This window comes from Sturnira hondurensis, unplaced genomic scaffold (genome assembly GCF_014824575.4).
Source record: "Sturnira hondurensis isolate 20B ecotype Veracruz unplaced genomic scaffold, ASM1482457v3 Scaffold0014302, whole genome shotgun sequence".
Classification (NCBI taxonomy): Eukaryota; Metazoa; Chordata; class Mammalia; order Chiroptera; family Phyllostomidae; genus Sturnira; species Sturnira hondurensis.
In genome coordinates, this window is record NW_028086933.1 from 4,157,966 (window position 1) to 4,174,070 (window position 16,105).

At 40.4% G+C, this 16,105-nt stretch overlaps 1 long non-coding RNA gene across 1 annotated transcript; it reads left to right on the forward strand.

The window, feature by feature from the left end:
- The first annotated feature begins 2,267 nt into the window (after window positions 1–2,267).
- On the forward strand, window positions 2,268–7,104 carry LOC118998493 (uncharacterized). The gene is made up of 2 exons (XR_005068867.1): window positions 2,268–4,596; window positions 5,853–7,104. It is a non-coding gene; the product is annotated as an uncharacterized LOC118998493 (long non-coding RNA).
- The last annotated feature ends 9,001 nt before the right edge of the window (window positions 7,105–16,105 follow it).

Here is a 16,105-nt window from a genome sequence, read left to right on the forward strand (position 1 = left end):
CTGGATTTGCAATGGAAAGAGCCGGGCAATCTGAGGTTCTGCCACTCACCAGCAGGGTGACCTTGGGCACGTCCATCACCTTGCTTGCCTCATCTACAAAATGGAGATAATAAGAGTGCTACTTTATTATAAAACACTTAAAGGAATGTGTAATGTAGCTTGGGCGTGTGACATGTAAAGGGCTGTTACCTTTTCTATTTTTTCAGTACTGTTTCTGGTGCTATGGATGTTGATCTTGGTGCTGAGAATGAAGAAGGACATGCAAGAAAAACGAGTCTTTAAAGGGATTTTCAACTGTCGACAGGTGTGTTTCCATGCAATGATAGTAAAAATATAGGTAAGCAAATACTTAAGGGGAGCTAAAACTGCATCATTGCTCTGAAAACAGAATTTTTTGTGTGTTTTATGTCTGCATCATTGGGATGCATCTAATAATTGATCATTAATTGGCAGCATCTTCTTTATTTTTAATGGTATGTAAAATAATGGTGCATCTTACTACTGATGACATCTCATAATCAATGAAATACGGTAATCAGCAGTACAGTAATACGTAACATTTTAAAACAACATTTACAGTGGCCCAGGTAAAGGGTGGAATGGGTTATACACGTTATCAAACATAATCCTTAGAAAATGGGAACACCATTGGAGAAATCAATGAATCTTAAGGCATTGAGGTTATAAAGTACTCCCAAGATCAGACTTGAGCTAAGTTGCTAACTAAGTTGCTAATGGAGAGTCCATTTGGATAAGCCCCAAGAAGAGGGGTAGGGACTCCAGGAAGAGAAATGCTATTAGCAGGATATTCTGCTAAGAAAAGTTGTGCTGTATATAGTTATACCTGTGTGACCACTCTGTCCACTCATTCCCTGGTAGAACCTCTCCCCTCTTTACTGGTTCCTTTAAAGGGAGGACCTGGCACAGTTCGTCTTTAGTCTGACTTCTCATCCATTTAGCTTTTGCATTTTAATCGCTTAAAGCAAAGTTTCTCAACCTCTGCACTATTTACATTCTTTGTGCTTTGCTGTGCACTGTGGGACATCTAGTCAGCATCATCCATGGACTCTAGGCAGCATATGCTAGTGGTACCTCTCAGCTGTGAGGTACAACCAGAAGTATCTGTAGACATTGCCAATGTCCCCAGGTGAGAGGGGCCACAACCACTCCAGGTTGAGAACCACTGGCTTAACAAAAAGACTGTCCCTGCCATTTCAGTTTTTGTGGTGTGTGTATACATGTTAAGGAAGAACGTTTGCAAACCGTAGGATTTTTTAAAAAAACAACTCTGGTATCTTGCTATGAAATCTTGCTGGTGGACCAGTGGACCACAGTGACGCCACTGTGTGCAAGCCTGACAAGCGTCACCCATTTACTATTAGTACTCAGCTGCGGTGGGGGTAGGGGGATTGGTTCCCTGGAGTGTATGTATTTTTTGCCTTGTATTTTGAAATATTTTTAGATTTAGAGAAGGGTTGTAAAGATGGTACGGAATGTTCCTGTATATCTTCTCTCAATGTCCTCTAATGTTGACATCTTCCATAACCATGGCAAATTTACCAAAACTAACATCTTAGCATTAATTAATACAACACTATTAACTAAACTGTGGACTCTATGTGTATTCTCTCAGCTTTTCCACAAACCTCCTTTTTCTGTTCCAGGGTGCAATCCAGGATTGCTCATTGCTTTTAGAGAGAGCATAGGTGTTTTTTTTCTTCACCCAAGGACATTTTTTTCATGGCCTTTTTTTTTTGCTTTTGAGAGAGAATGGAATGGAGAGAGAAAAACATCGATGGGAGAGAGAAGCATCGATTGGTTGCTTTCTGCATGCACCCAGACTGGGGATCACACATGCCCAACATGCAGACTGAACCCACAGGTGTGTGTCCTGACCTGGAACGGAACCTGAAACCTTTCAGTTATGGGACAACACTCCAAGCAACTGAGTCACACTGGGCAGGGCTAGAGAGAGCATAGTTTTGTTTTGTTGGGTTTGTTTTTGTTGCTTGTTTGTTTTTGTCTTTTAATAGAAAGAATATAATGCATTCTTGGAAAATTTGATTTTCAGATGGTGACACTGAATGGAATTTTCCAAGTAGGGGCTTTTTCTTAAAGATTTTATATATTTATTTTTAGAGAGAGGGGAAGGGAAGGAGAAAGAGGGGGAACATCAGCGTGTGGTCGCCTCTTGCGCACCCCCGACTGGAGACCTGGCCAGCAACCAGGCATGAGTTCTGACTGGGAATCAACTGGCAATGCTTTGGTTCGCAGGTCTGCCCTCAATCCACGGAGCCACACCGGCTGGGGCTAAGTAGAGGCTTATTTATATTAACACTCACTGAGCTAAAAAGTTTCCTTATTTCAGCCTAAAGTAGAGATTGGAATTGACACTGTTTAAGGCCAAAACAGCTGTGACACTATGTATTGTCTAAATCTCTGAAACATCACCTAAAGATGGCTTTTGTCTTGATTCTCAGCGTAAGCCATCTTCATTTTATAGTTTTTTAGTAAATGATACAAGTTAATGAAGAGAACCGAAGGTACAGTCTCCAATTGCTGTTTCATATGTAGGGCAAGCTAAAGAGTTCCGTGCCCACTCTACCTGATGAATACAACGTGGACCCGGAGTGACATGGAACAGCTGCAATCCACTAAACCTGGTAAATGTGAGGTGTAAGTGATTGCCCTTCCTGCTTAATCTTATTTGCTGCTCAGCCATTTCTCATGGTATGATTCCTTAAAGTCAACTGAATTCCGGAGCAGATCAATACTAGGGAAACCCTTTTGTCTTCTTTTAGGGCATAAAATTTAAAAGATGCTTAAGTCAATATTCCTTTTAATAATGTGTCTTACAGAAATGCTCGGGTTCCCCCTTCTAGTTATATAATTAATTGAGCTGCCTGCCACCCACAAGGTATAGTTACTCTCCCCCATAATTCTCCTTTGGCCTAATTGCCATTCTGTTCTCAGTTCTATTTGTCTTTAGATATTTCTTTCTTCCCCAATAGTGTTGGGCATGCCTTGTACTTAGTTTTATCTTTCTGTGCTTTTGCTTCTAAATGTCAGCATAATTTTTCTGCCTTATAATATTGGAGATGTTATAACCATCCATCAGCCCAATAGAAGAGCAGAAAAGATTAGATATCATTTATCTGTATTGGTTGTTCATTGTAATGACCCAGTGGACAACATGAACAGATAATCTGTTGCTTTGATGGAAACTAATTATTCTTAAGCATGACAGCATCGAAATAGCTTTTGTGACATTGTTTTTAAAAATGACGGCTACCTAGTCATTATTAGGGCACGCGGAGGTTCAGTCGTGTTCTCTGATGATTTTCCTACATAAGCAACACAATAGTTTGGGTCTTTTATTACTGCTTTACAGAAAATACTAAACTAAAATTTAAGAACTTTAAAACAGACATTCAAATATAAGGACTATCCAATATGCATTTCTTAATGCAACATAATTTACCATTTCCTAGAGAAAAGTAAAACTACAATTAGTAGATAATTTTTGCTAAGAAGGATTAATACAGCTTGATATTTATTATGCTGCTGGTTATTGTACTGACCATGGGGTGTGAGGAATAAAGTTATCCTGAGTTTCCTGAGTGAAAAGCATGACTATGATTAATTCTTAAAATAATACAATTTGTCTGCACAAGTCAAAGAGGATATTTTATCTTGTGTGCATTCATAAAAACTACAGTGTACTGATGTATTTCTATTTTTAATATACTCTTTCTAAAATGCTTTAGAAACTTAATGAAAATCATAAGAGAGTATTTGTATTTACTGACACAACTAATGGTCAAATCAGGATTTGCACGTTATCATTGGCCCAGAGCAGAGATGCACTTTTGTCACACGGCGCCTTGGTGTGAGACCAGAGGGGCCCTAGGTTAACTTCACAGGCCAAATGTTCCCTTTTGTTATAGCAGATTGGGCAAAAGCTTTAAGCTTTGGGGATGTTTTCGATGGTAATAGACATAGCCAATATATTGAAATACATTTATTAAACAAGGTTATAAGTACACAAGTAACACTTGTGAAAAATTAGAGCTGTAAAATGTATGAATAATGCTGAAGTAGGTAGACTAAAGGATAAGAGTGTTCTTGTGCCTTCTACATGTTATGGTCTCCTCAGTCTCATTCCCTTCCCCGGAGGGTCGCTAACAATTTGGTGCACTGTTCCAGGTTTTTTTCCACGCACCACGTGCAAGTATAAACACACACTTCTATGAATTGTGTATGGGATATTCTACAGACTGTTTGGCATCTTATTTTATCACTTAAAATATGTCTTGAGTATCTTTTCACATGTATATACACACATATGTATACATATATATTCATGCACACATATATGTGACTCTTCTTTTTAAAAACTGGACATGCCTTGTTTTACCTATTATTTTGTTCTATAAAATAATGTCTGTGCTTTCATATCACCCTCCATTTTAGGAAATCTCCTTCAGATAGAGATGAACTGAAGGAAAACCTCAGTCTGAGCCTCAGATAGGCTCACTAGAGTTGACCTCTTCTGAGCATATTCAAAGGGGAAACTCACCTATGTATACAGAGGATGTGAGCCCCTGATTCAACGTGTGTGTGTGTGTGTGTGTGTGTGTGTGTGTGAGTGTGAGTGTGAGTGAAGTCTGGTTCTGACACAGATGAGCAAGTCAGCACTCTGCACTTCAGGTTTCCCACTCGGAACACAGGAGCTGGGGTGGGTTAGGCCTGACTGGTCGTGTCTCCGTCCAAATTTTACATGCTTTCTTTCTGTTTTCTGAGTTAACAGTTATGTTGTAACAGAGTGTAATTCTTCTGAGATTAGTTATAATTGTGTCCTAGTGACAGACACTCAACATTTTAAGTGTGAACACTCACATCTATTTTTACCCATAGTGAGCATATGCTTTAGTCCTTGAAAACATGGTTTGGAATGGCCCTTTTCATCACCAAGGTATGGGAATGCTAACCACCCAAAAGAGAAAGGGACAGCCTCCTCCTCTTACAGCCACCTACAAAAGCTGCATGGGAAGACTTGACAACTTAAAAACATTTTTTTTAATTTTGGTTATTTGAGAGAGAGAGAAAGATTGAGGTCTGGTTCCACCCATCCATGATTCATTTGGTTGCTTCTTGCATGTGCCTCGACTGAGGATTGAACCCGAGAACTTTGACACATCGGGTTGACACTCTGACCAACTGAGCTACCAGCCAGGGCCTAACAACTTGTTACCACAACCCTCTAAATAAGATTCGAGTTGGATTCAACTATCATTTGAGACCTGTGGTTAACTTTAGAATGTACACTGTATAGACAATGCTTATTAACAGATGTTTTTTTACTACATTTACTTTTAGAACAATGGATTAAAAATAATAAATAATAATTCTAGCAGCTAACATTAATGAGCCCTTACTATGTGTCAGGCATTGTTCTAAGCACTTTAATAAAAGTTACTCACAACAACCTTATAAAACAGCTTACAGATGGGAAGGCTGTGACTTAGAGAGGACAAGTAATTTGTCCAAAAGCACAGAGTTGCAACTTTTTGGTGCAGCTGGGAGGCAGATTCTTATCCAAGGGAAGAAAGTGAGGAGCTAACTGAATAGTTCCATAGTCATAAAATAACCAAAATTTTAGTTTGAAGTTGGTGACAGACCTGGCCATATGCAGACGGTCAATGCTTGTGCTTCTCTTTTCTTCTGGTGATGCTATGAGGTGCCTTGACATAAAACTGGTCTCCTGTTTCTCAGGCTCACTCATGAGGCTGTCTATTGTAGTCTTTTAAAAATATATATAAACAAAGCAATTCCTTATATCCTTTTTGCAGCTACAGATCATTCGTGCTGACTTTTGCAAAGCTCCTGCCCTGGTAGACAAGCCCTGGAATCTGCAAGGTTGATGATTAGTTGAAGCAGTCTGGACTGCAGCCACAGGACATCGTGTAGCACAATCAAGCACTACTTCATCATGCCTGGTGACAGGAGTTTTCCCGCTACGTTTCCATCAGGAGCGAGGAGCCAGGGGACAGCTCAGCAGCTAATTAGACAAGGCAACGTACAAGGCTAGTACATGCCAACTTCAATAGGCTGCAGTGGTGGATCTGTCAAACGAATCTGTCTTGTCGTCTGTGCTTTATACCCATTACTGTACCTGGTTGAACATTAACACTTGGAAATCTGCTGATTTTCTCCAATATCCTGGCCCATGCAGAGAGGAAGCTGAAAAAAACAACTGTATGTCTTTAAGGTTGTTCCATGCTTCATTATCCTGAAAAGCATCAATCTTCACCTCATTGTTAAAGAAGCATCTTAAGATGTGGAAACGTTGAGAGGACGGGTGGAAATGCAGTGTATGGACTTTTTAGTGTCTCCGCCACAATTTCCTTTCTTTCCTGTGATGTTTATTTTGAAAAAGTCAGAGACTTAAAAAAAATGAAAAATGTTTCCTTGTTAAGACAAAAGCCAAGAAATCGCAAGTGTTTCCCTTCCTCTCGCGTCCAGGTCTCCTAAAAGATTAAAGTAAAAAAAAAAAGTCTTAGATGTGTGTGTGTTTTTAAGAAATCATCAGACTATAAAGGCAGACACCCCCAAAAGTTTGTAAACAAGTATCTGGAATTTAAAGACAATATCAAAAAATATTCCAACATGCAGTAGCCACAGCAACAGCAAAAACGACAAAGCCAAATACTTTATATCAGGTTGAGATGTGCTCTTGCCTACTTAAACAAGTAACCCTATACAATATGCCAGTCTTAAAGATGTCAATTATGTGTATGTGTTTTCATCAGAAAATCTCAAGTTGTTAGGCCCCGGCCGTGGTACAAGAAGCAGCAGATATTGAAACTAGAAGGCGACTCAAGAGTAATCTTGTTTAATCCTATCACTTCACAGAGGAGAAAATCGAACCCCAGCGTGGACATGCTCATTACCACTCTTTGCTGCTGGGTGGGGTCCCACTGCTTTTCCTACAGCACCATGCTGTCCTGCTATGGAAATTCCAAGATAGAACCTCTTTTCATAAGCCAAGATACTTTGGGGGCCAAATCCACTCCAGAATCTTAAGGGCTGGAAACAATGACTGCAAAGAACCACTCCTGCCTCCAATCAGAGTCTGCCTTATAGGAAATAGCAAATTGTGTACTCGCATTTCCTGACTGTAATTTCAGGGAAAAAGGGTATATGGAAGCATCATGAGGTGTTGTGTTCATTTGTACACTGCTCTTTTGCACTGTGGACCCTGGTCATCACAGACTAAGAAGCCACGTGATTAATAGGAAGCCCTGATTCTCTACTAAGCGAACACAAATTAAAAAAAATAATAGCACAGTAGTTGCTTCGTCTGGAGCTATGCAACATGCCATCCTAGCATCTGAGAATAGAGACCAAAATTTATAAGTAGGATCAACAAGGGGTTGGTTTCCTTTTGCTCATTTCTAACTTGGTGAATACATTCTGCAGTCACCTGACAGTACTGTTAGAATAGCGAACAGCTAACAACAGAAACCACATGGAAGGTGGAAACCGGAGACTTGGGTCCTAGTTCCAGTTTCCTGATTTTTGGTGTCTGACCTTTCTCACACATCTAATTTCTTTGGGCCCCAGTTTCTTCAAATGTAAACTGAGTGGATTAAAGTAAGCTGTGTCCAAGGGTATTTCCATGTGTAATACTGAATGATACTCTGATTTGAACAGTTTCAGTATTATGGCTCTGAAATAGTTTTTGCTCTTCCTGTTTAACTGATGTGTTCTGTGTGTCTGGGGCTCAGCTCAGTGTGGGCCAGTTGGCACTGCTTGGTTTCATGTCCACAGATGTGAGCCCTTGCAGGGACGGATTTTTTTTTTTAATTGAAAAGTGTTATTCATGGCAGGAGATTGTGTACAGGTAAGGGCACGTCACTTGTCACAATTGAGAAAAAGCTCTCAAAATACATGTCCTATTAAGTGTTAATCTTACTCAAGAAATGTGAAGGTAAACGAGTACTATCTTTGTTGATTCCAGAGTTTTGTGCTGAGATTAGATTTTGCCAAAAGCCTGGGTTGGAAGTGGAGGGCTGTGCAAGAAAGTTGAAGGCTGAGTGGGTGAGGTGGAGATTCACGGGAAATAAAAGCTAAGGAGCCAATCTGACTATGATCTCAAGACCCGAAGGCAGAAGTTGCGCACAAGTTTCCTGTTTTATTAATTTGTTTTTTAACCCACACAATGTAACTTGGAACAGCATTTCTTAAAAAAACAAAAACAACAATAACAACAAAAACAGAGTAAGTTGCCAACACGGAAAAGTACAGATCCCTGGCTTCTTTTGAAACATCAGACAGTTTGGCAAAGCCTGGGCCATGAATTCCAGCGTGTCAGCAGTGGGCTGGAGGTACAGCATCTACCCTTTTAGAGGGTATATCACACTCCTGGTTTCCACTGTCTTACTGCCAACACTGAGGCCTAGCGTCAGCTACCATTTACCACTGCCTTGGAATAGGTTGTTATTTTCATGTGGTAGTGTTAAGGTGAAAAAAGAGAGAGAAAATCTATTTCTTATATCCATGTCACCATTAAAAGTGAGAAAATAAAGCCAGATTGGGCAGGAAGTGTGTTTCTTACACCCGGTCTGCTTACATTTCAATGTTATATGCCTTTCTTCTGCAAATAACAGTTTTGGAGCCCTGTCCTAACTCAAGCTTTGTCCTTGATTTAATGGATAGAGAAAAAAACCCAGCTAAACTAGAGAAGCACAAAGTGTAAAATATTAGCCTAAATACTCTTCCCGCCTCATGACATGCTCCAGTTGACCATGATGCCTTAACCAGTTTGAAACAATCAGGGCTAGAATTCTGTGGTTCTTCCCTATCTTGTGGGTGGGCGCTGGGGAAGAAAGTGCGGGGAAGAGAGAGGGAAGACGCTGATGTGGGAGTGGAGATTCTTCCCCTGGCCTCTTTTGCCTGGAGGCCAGCTCACCAAGGATGCCAAGGAATGCCCTTGTGGTGAATTTGCCAGAGCAGCTACCGTCTACGAGTTAGCTTGCTCTAATTATTTGTGGTTCCCAGTTTAACCTGGAAATCTCTCCAGAGAAATGCTCTGGGGTTTGAGGTTTGCTGTGTCAAATTCTGCGGGTATTGGGAAAACCTGGAAAGATTATGTGGTGCCCTTTATTTGCTGCTGCTTTATTTGCTGCTGCTTTATTTGCTGGATTAGGTCCACAGTGGCTGGTCTGGAGTGATTTCTCACTGCAGGAAGGAATACCTTAATGGTAAACGTAATTAAATATCCGAGTCTTGAGCTATGTTTTTGTTCTTGCATGATCTCTTTACTCTCACCTTTTATGTTCCTCAATTCTTTAATTAATGAGACTATGCAAATTTCAAAGAAACTACGCAAATGTGGCACCATTAAAATGCTAGTATGGACATGAAATTGGATAATGAAGTTGGGAGTAGAGACAAGTCATAGTACTTACATTCTAAGTGTAATTTTTATCTATTTTATTTTCAGCTGCCCATTTATTTCATCAAGGGAAAACAAAATCTGGAGATATCACGGGTGAAACTGTTAAATGATCATAGAAAGTGGCTTACCTGGAAACAGTTTTTGTGTGCTCGCATGCTGGTAAGAGCTGGATGGAGTATTTAGGTAGGAAAAAGTCAAGCTCAAGACTCAGATAAACATGCCGACATTTCAGTGCTCAGCCAATGCTTAGCCCTCTTTGCTTAGGGAACAACATGAGAACCGTCTTTGTTTTTATATTCCAGTTCATTACTGGTGGGACCTCAGCCAACAAGAAAATGCTGTCAGAACAGCTTCAGAATTCAGACAAAAAAAATCACGTCAGTTCTTATTTTAGACGGACTGGCTCAGCCATTTCTCCTTCAGAGAAGTGGAGTGGGTTTCCCCTGGTGAGAGTAATTGAAAGGACTTGCTTCCACTTGAAAGATGTGGTAAACATCTGGCAAAGTGAGGAGGGTTTGGAACTATGTAGAAATCTTGGAAGAGACCAGGAGCCAGAGGCATAACTAACTAGAATCAGGGCCAGGGTCACTAGTTTCATGTCTGACTCCTCTATTCATTTGACTTTGACCTTGGATATGACTTGGTTATGTGTTTCCCCGCTGCTGAATTAGAGTGTTGAGGTGATGAGTCACATTTACCACTGGGACAATTCATTGTAAATAACTGGAAAGCACTTTGCAAGCACAGGCTTCTACAGGGACCCTATTATACTAAGAAAGCTGGGAAAATCTCAGAAGTGTACAAATTTCAAGGCAGCAGCAATAAACTATAGATTTTGCTACATAGGGAAACATGTTCTCCCATAATTCCAGGGTAACTGCGAGCTTTTATTATTAAAGGCGTTCCATGGTGGCAGAAGAAGTGCAGAAGCACTGGGTGGGATAAAAAATACAAGACATTTTCGTTTATTGATTCATTCATTCTATATGTATATATAGAGAAAGAGAGTTCTTTCTATGATCTATGCACTGGATTGGAAATAGTAATTACAGATTTTATTTATTTATTTTTAGAGAGAGGGGAAGGGAGGGAGAAAGGGAAGGAGAGAAACATCGATTGGTATCCTCTCACACACCTCCAACTAGGGCCCTGGCCTACAACCCAGGCACGTGCTCTGACCGAGAATCAAACCTGCAACCTTTCAGTTTGTGGGAGGATGCCCAACCCACTGAGCCATAGCAGTCAGGGTGGAAATAGTAACCAAATACATACATTCCTTGCCCTTAGGAATCTCACTGTTTAGTTGAGGAGTCAAGAAATAAAATGGTATTCTATTGATATGGGCAAGTAACCTTGTGTGTCAATTTTTACGTTTGAAAATTAAGGATCATACTCACTCCCAGAGTTCATTCAAGGATTAAAAGAGGCTTTCATATAAAGTACTTAGCACAGTGCCTGAGAACAGTGAGGCATTTGGGGTACTAGAGAGTATCTTTATTGTAAGTATATATTTTTAAAGAAAATCTTGATATTTGCATAATTAATCATTGGAGGAGTTATTGTTAATTGTTGGAAGACTTACGTAGATAGAGGTAGGTTTGTAAAAAAAAGAAGGATTAAAAAAAGAAGAATTAGACATTTCAGTAGCCTCATGTGTATCAAACAATGATAGCCTCCCACACAAAGCCCAAAAGGGCATCACAGTGGGCTTAAAAACAGAAACAGAAGAAAAGGGAGCTGAGTTCTAGTCTTGGCTGTGCTACAGTTAATTAGTGAACTCTTGGAAGCTTCATAATTTGATGGGCATCAGCTTCTTCATCTATGAAATGGACTGGTGGTTATACCTATATTTGTGGCCTATTCTAATTTTAAATTTAATGATTCTTTGTAATAAATAGTTTTAACATTAGTACTCAACGAAATACAGTGTTAGTGCTAATTTCATTTATTTATTTATTTTTATAGCTATCTTGGCTGTAAGTCCCTGCTGTTCAGGACTTTGAATATTTCTTGCCACAAGAAATATTCTCTTCTAGCCTGCAAAGTTTCTTTTGAGAAATCAGCTGACAGTCTTATGGGAACTCCCCCTGAGGTAAATAACTGCTTTTCTCTTTATGTTTATAAGATTCTCTCTTCATCTTTAGCCTTTGGCATTTTATTATGATGTGTCTTGGAGTGGGCCTCTTTGCATCCATCTTGTTTGGGACTATGGTTCCTGGACTTTCATGTCTATTTCCTTCACCAAATTAGGGAAGTTCTCTTTCATTATTTTTTTCAAGTGAATTTCCAATTTCTTGTTCTTTCTCTTCTCTTTCTGGCATCGCTATGATGCAAAACATAGGAACACTTGAAATTGTCCCAGAGGCTGCTTATACTATCCTTGTTTCTTTGGATTATTGTTTTCTTCTTCTTGTTCTGATTGGATGTTTTTTGCTTCCTTATGCTCCAAATAATTGATTTAATTCTCAGCTTCATCCACTCTACTGTTGTTTCCCTGTAAATTGTTCTTTATTTTAATTAGCATGTACTTCGTTTCTGACTGGATCTGTTTTATGCTGTTGAGGTCTCACTAAGTTCCTTGAACATGCTAATAATTAGTGTCTTGAACTCTGTGTCTGACAGATTGCTCATCTCCATTTTGTTTATCTCTTTTCCTGGAGTTTTGATCTATTCTTTCATTTGGGCCATGTTTATTTGGCTCCTCCTTTTGGCAGCCTCCCTGTGTCTGTTTCTATGAAGTAGTTAGAGTTTCTATGACTCCCTGTCTTGGTAGCATGGCCTAATGTAGTAGGTGTCCTGAAGAGTCCAGTGGTACAGCCTCCCCTATCAACCAAGCTGAGTACTTGAAATGTGTCCTTCATGTGGGCTGAGTACACCCTCCTTTTATAGTTGAGTCTTGATTGCTGTTGGCAGGTCAATGGGAGAGATTTACCTAGGCCAGTCAGTTGCAAGGATTGGCTGTGACCACTGGCCACTAACCTCCACACTCCATGGAGAATCAGCTGTGCAGAGGCAGGATGATGGTGCTCCTTAGTGGTCTATAGCTGTTCACTGGGTGCCCATGTTCTGGGATTTCCTGGTTTGTGCAAGCCAAGGTCAGTCCTCATCTATGTCCTGCCCAGAAGCAGTCTTCATGAGCTATAAAACAATATGAGATGGCTGGTATTTGTGCTGGACTTGGAGATTCCCAGGCAAAGCCACGCTGTGAATCTAGGCTCCCTGTAGCTTGTGTTTTGCCTGGGTCCGATTAGCAAAAGGGACTGGGACTTTTTGGAGGCTGGCCATTGCTTGTTTGATAGGATTTAGGAAGTTGTGAAACATGATCCAAGACCAGCCATTCACATGGAAAAGTCACTCTTAACAGCTTAGGTGTGCTGGTAAATGGGGTGGGAGAGAGTCTCAGGGGATTTCCAGGGTGGGGCAAACGGTGTTAGGTTGATGGAGTCTCAGATATGGCACCTGACTGCCAGCTATGTGATTCTGTGAGGGGAGGGCTCAGAAGAGGGACAATGGCTTCTGCCCACCTTATGTCTGGGAGAAAACTGTCCCCCAGGTCTTGCCTTGATGACAGGCATTTCCATTTCTCCCTGATTGCCACTGGTGCCTTTCAAGCTGCTACCCTGGTGCTGGAGCTCAGAGGGAGTGAATTGGAGTAAGTCTGTGTGTAGGTTCTTCCAGGGGAACCGCTTGGGACTCCAGAAGTTTCTTCCATTGACTCAATCCCTGCTGGTTTTTGTACCCAGAAGTTATGGGGACTTATCTTCCTGACACTGGAACCCTGGGATGGGGAGTCTGCTGTGGGGATGGGACTCCTTGCTCCCAATAGATTCCTCCCAAATTTTTATCCACCACATATGGATGTGGGGCCAGCTTGTTCCATATCTCTGCCCTTTCTACCAGCCTGGAGGGATGTGGTTTCTTTAACTCTGTAATTGTCAGACTGCCATGCAACTCAATTTCTGATGGTTCTGGATGATGGTTGTTCTATATTTTAGTTGTGATTTTGATGTGATTGTGGTTTCTTGCAGCAACTAGAAGTCACTAATTTCTTTTAGGTGGGGACTAAGACATGGTCCTATGCTAGTAAATGTCATTTATATATATAGGAGAGAGTAGTAGTATAAATTAGGTAAAACATTCTAGATCAGACTTATTCCTTGATAAAAAGTTTAATATATTTCTATAATACATAATCAGTGTTGCAGATTACCACAGATAGTGTTACTTACAAAAATTGGTAAGCAAATCAGTCTGCTGATTAAGAATATGTCTAAGCATAGTGGTAAAATATATATAGAATCCTTTCGTAGCTGAAAACAAGCTTTTTTAAAAAAGACATGGCCCCATGCACTCCTGGGATAAGAAAGACCAGTGGTTCTCACAGAGCAGTTCCTAGACCAGCAGCATCAGCATCACTTGGGAACTTGGTAGAAAATGAAAGTTATCAGGTTACACACTGGACCTATTCAGTGAGAAACTCTGGGGCCCAGCGATCTGTTTAACAAATCTTCTGAGAGATTCTGATGCATGCCCAAGTTTGAGACCCACTGAGGACCCTTTCTTTCCAGGTAGGTGGTAAAAATTGAGTAAAGAGTAGTAAGAGAAAAATAAGTTAGAGATTAATTCATTCACGTATTTATTATCCATCTACTATGTGTAGAGTACTCTGTTTGATTCTGTAGAGTGATATTAATATATACTGTGAAATAAAATGGGACAATGTCATCGTTGATACACAGGAGCCTAGGGGGGAGAAAGAAAGGGTTGTCAAAGTTAAAATCTGAAAGACACTTCGGATTTGGACTCTTCTTCCTGCAATCAGTGATGAAACCCTGGACATGTCATCTTCAGTCGCTGGATCACAGTTTCTGCTGCTGAACCAGACTCAAGAATTCTTGTCCAGGAATTAGAAGGTGGTGGGCATTTCGGAATTATCTAGAATGTTTTGTTCAAAACAAGAAAGATTCTACCTTAGCTTGTCTTTTTTAAAAATTTAATCTTTATTGTATTTTTTCCATTACCATTTAGTCCCCTTATACCCACTCTCCCCAGCAATCAGCACACTGTTGTCTGAAAAGCAAACTGGTTGGAAAATTGTGGGCAGAGAGTTTTAAAAGCCAGGTGCAGTGATCTAGGGAATGAGACCATTTATAGACTGAACACAAACCTCATCGTTCTCAACAACGGGGAAGTAGCCTCTGAGGAACACTGGCTTGATGATTAATATAAATGAGATCTGAATACACATACTACTTTTCTCGCGAGGATCTGATCTCCATTGTCTCTTTTGCTCTCTTGGCCTCTCCATGAGATAGGCGTGGGCGGGTGTTATTTCCTCATCTCCTTCTTAAACAAGAGCACCAGGAAAACCAGTGTCTTTGATTGTAGCAAGCTCAGTGAGTCAACAAATACTTAAGAATCTGACATTGTTTTCTGGCATCCTTTTCTGAGGTACGTGTAGGGATGTCCCTTCATTTGGTCCAAGAAAACCCAATGAATTAAGGGAAAATTAAGTAAGCTTCAATAGCTTGTCTAATATGACTGCAAGAGGCGGTATGGACACAGGCTCACACACTTTTTCTCCTAAGCCCAGTTTATCACCAGGACTCATTCTTGCTTTTCAAGGCAGCTCAACCTGCCACCTGCTAGTGACAGGCTGTGAGGTTGGCATGTGGTAAGGCAAGCCTGGGGTCAACCAGAAAGTTGGTTAAATCAACTTATTAACTGAAGTTCAATCAGAAGAAAAGTTTCAACCCTGCTGTTTACGTAAATGAATAAAAAGCTCCGAGAACAATAAAGAGTGCAAATGGTTTGGGAACAGGGGGTGGGGAGCTTTGTTCTAGCCCTGCCTCTGCCCTTCAGTGACATTAGGATGTTTGAAGGCATCACCTGGACTCTCTTGCTCCCAACTTTCTCATCTGCAAAGTGAGAGGGTAGTTCCTCTGAGTAGACTCATGAGGTCCTGTACACTCTCTGTGATGGCCAGGGACATTGCCACCCCCACGTTAGTTCCTATCTAGGCCAACAGCAATAGATGGAGAAAGTGAAAGAAAATGGGTCGATGTGCTCTGGAAATAGCAGAGAAACTTGTGTTACCTTTTGGGGGAAAAATTGGTGCCAACTTGTTTTAATATATTTTTTGTGGTATGTATATATGTATGTATATATCTATATCTATATCAGTATATTGGGTATAGGTTCACTTTGGTATATTTGCAAATAAATACATATTTAATACATTTGTAAGACTAGTTATCCTGGGGTAGGAAGATAACAGGTGGCTTTAATTTTACGCTTTATTGTATATTTGCTATAACTATGCTTTATTGTATATTTGCTATGAACATATATTGCTTATACAAGAAAAGTCGTTATAAAAAATGAACACTGTGAAAATAAAATCAGAGAAGTTAAAAGCTGACGAAGTTCATAGGTATAGTCCAGGGGTGTTTTACCTGTGGCCCACTGGCTACACATGTCCCAGGATGGCTGTGAATGCAGCCCGACAAAAAATCACAAATTTATTTAAAACATTATAACATATTGTTGTGATTATGTGTCATAATGTAGGTAATGTGTGGCCCAAAACAACTCTTCTTCCAGTGTGGCCCCAAGATGCCAAAAGGTTGGACACCCTTGGTC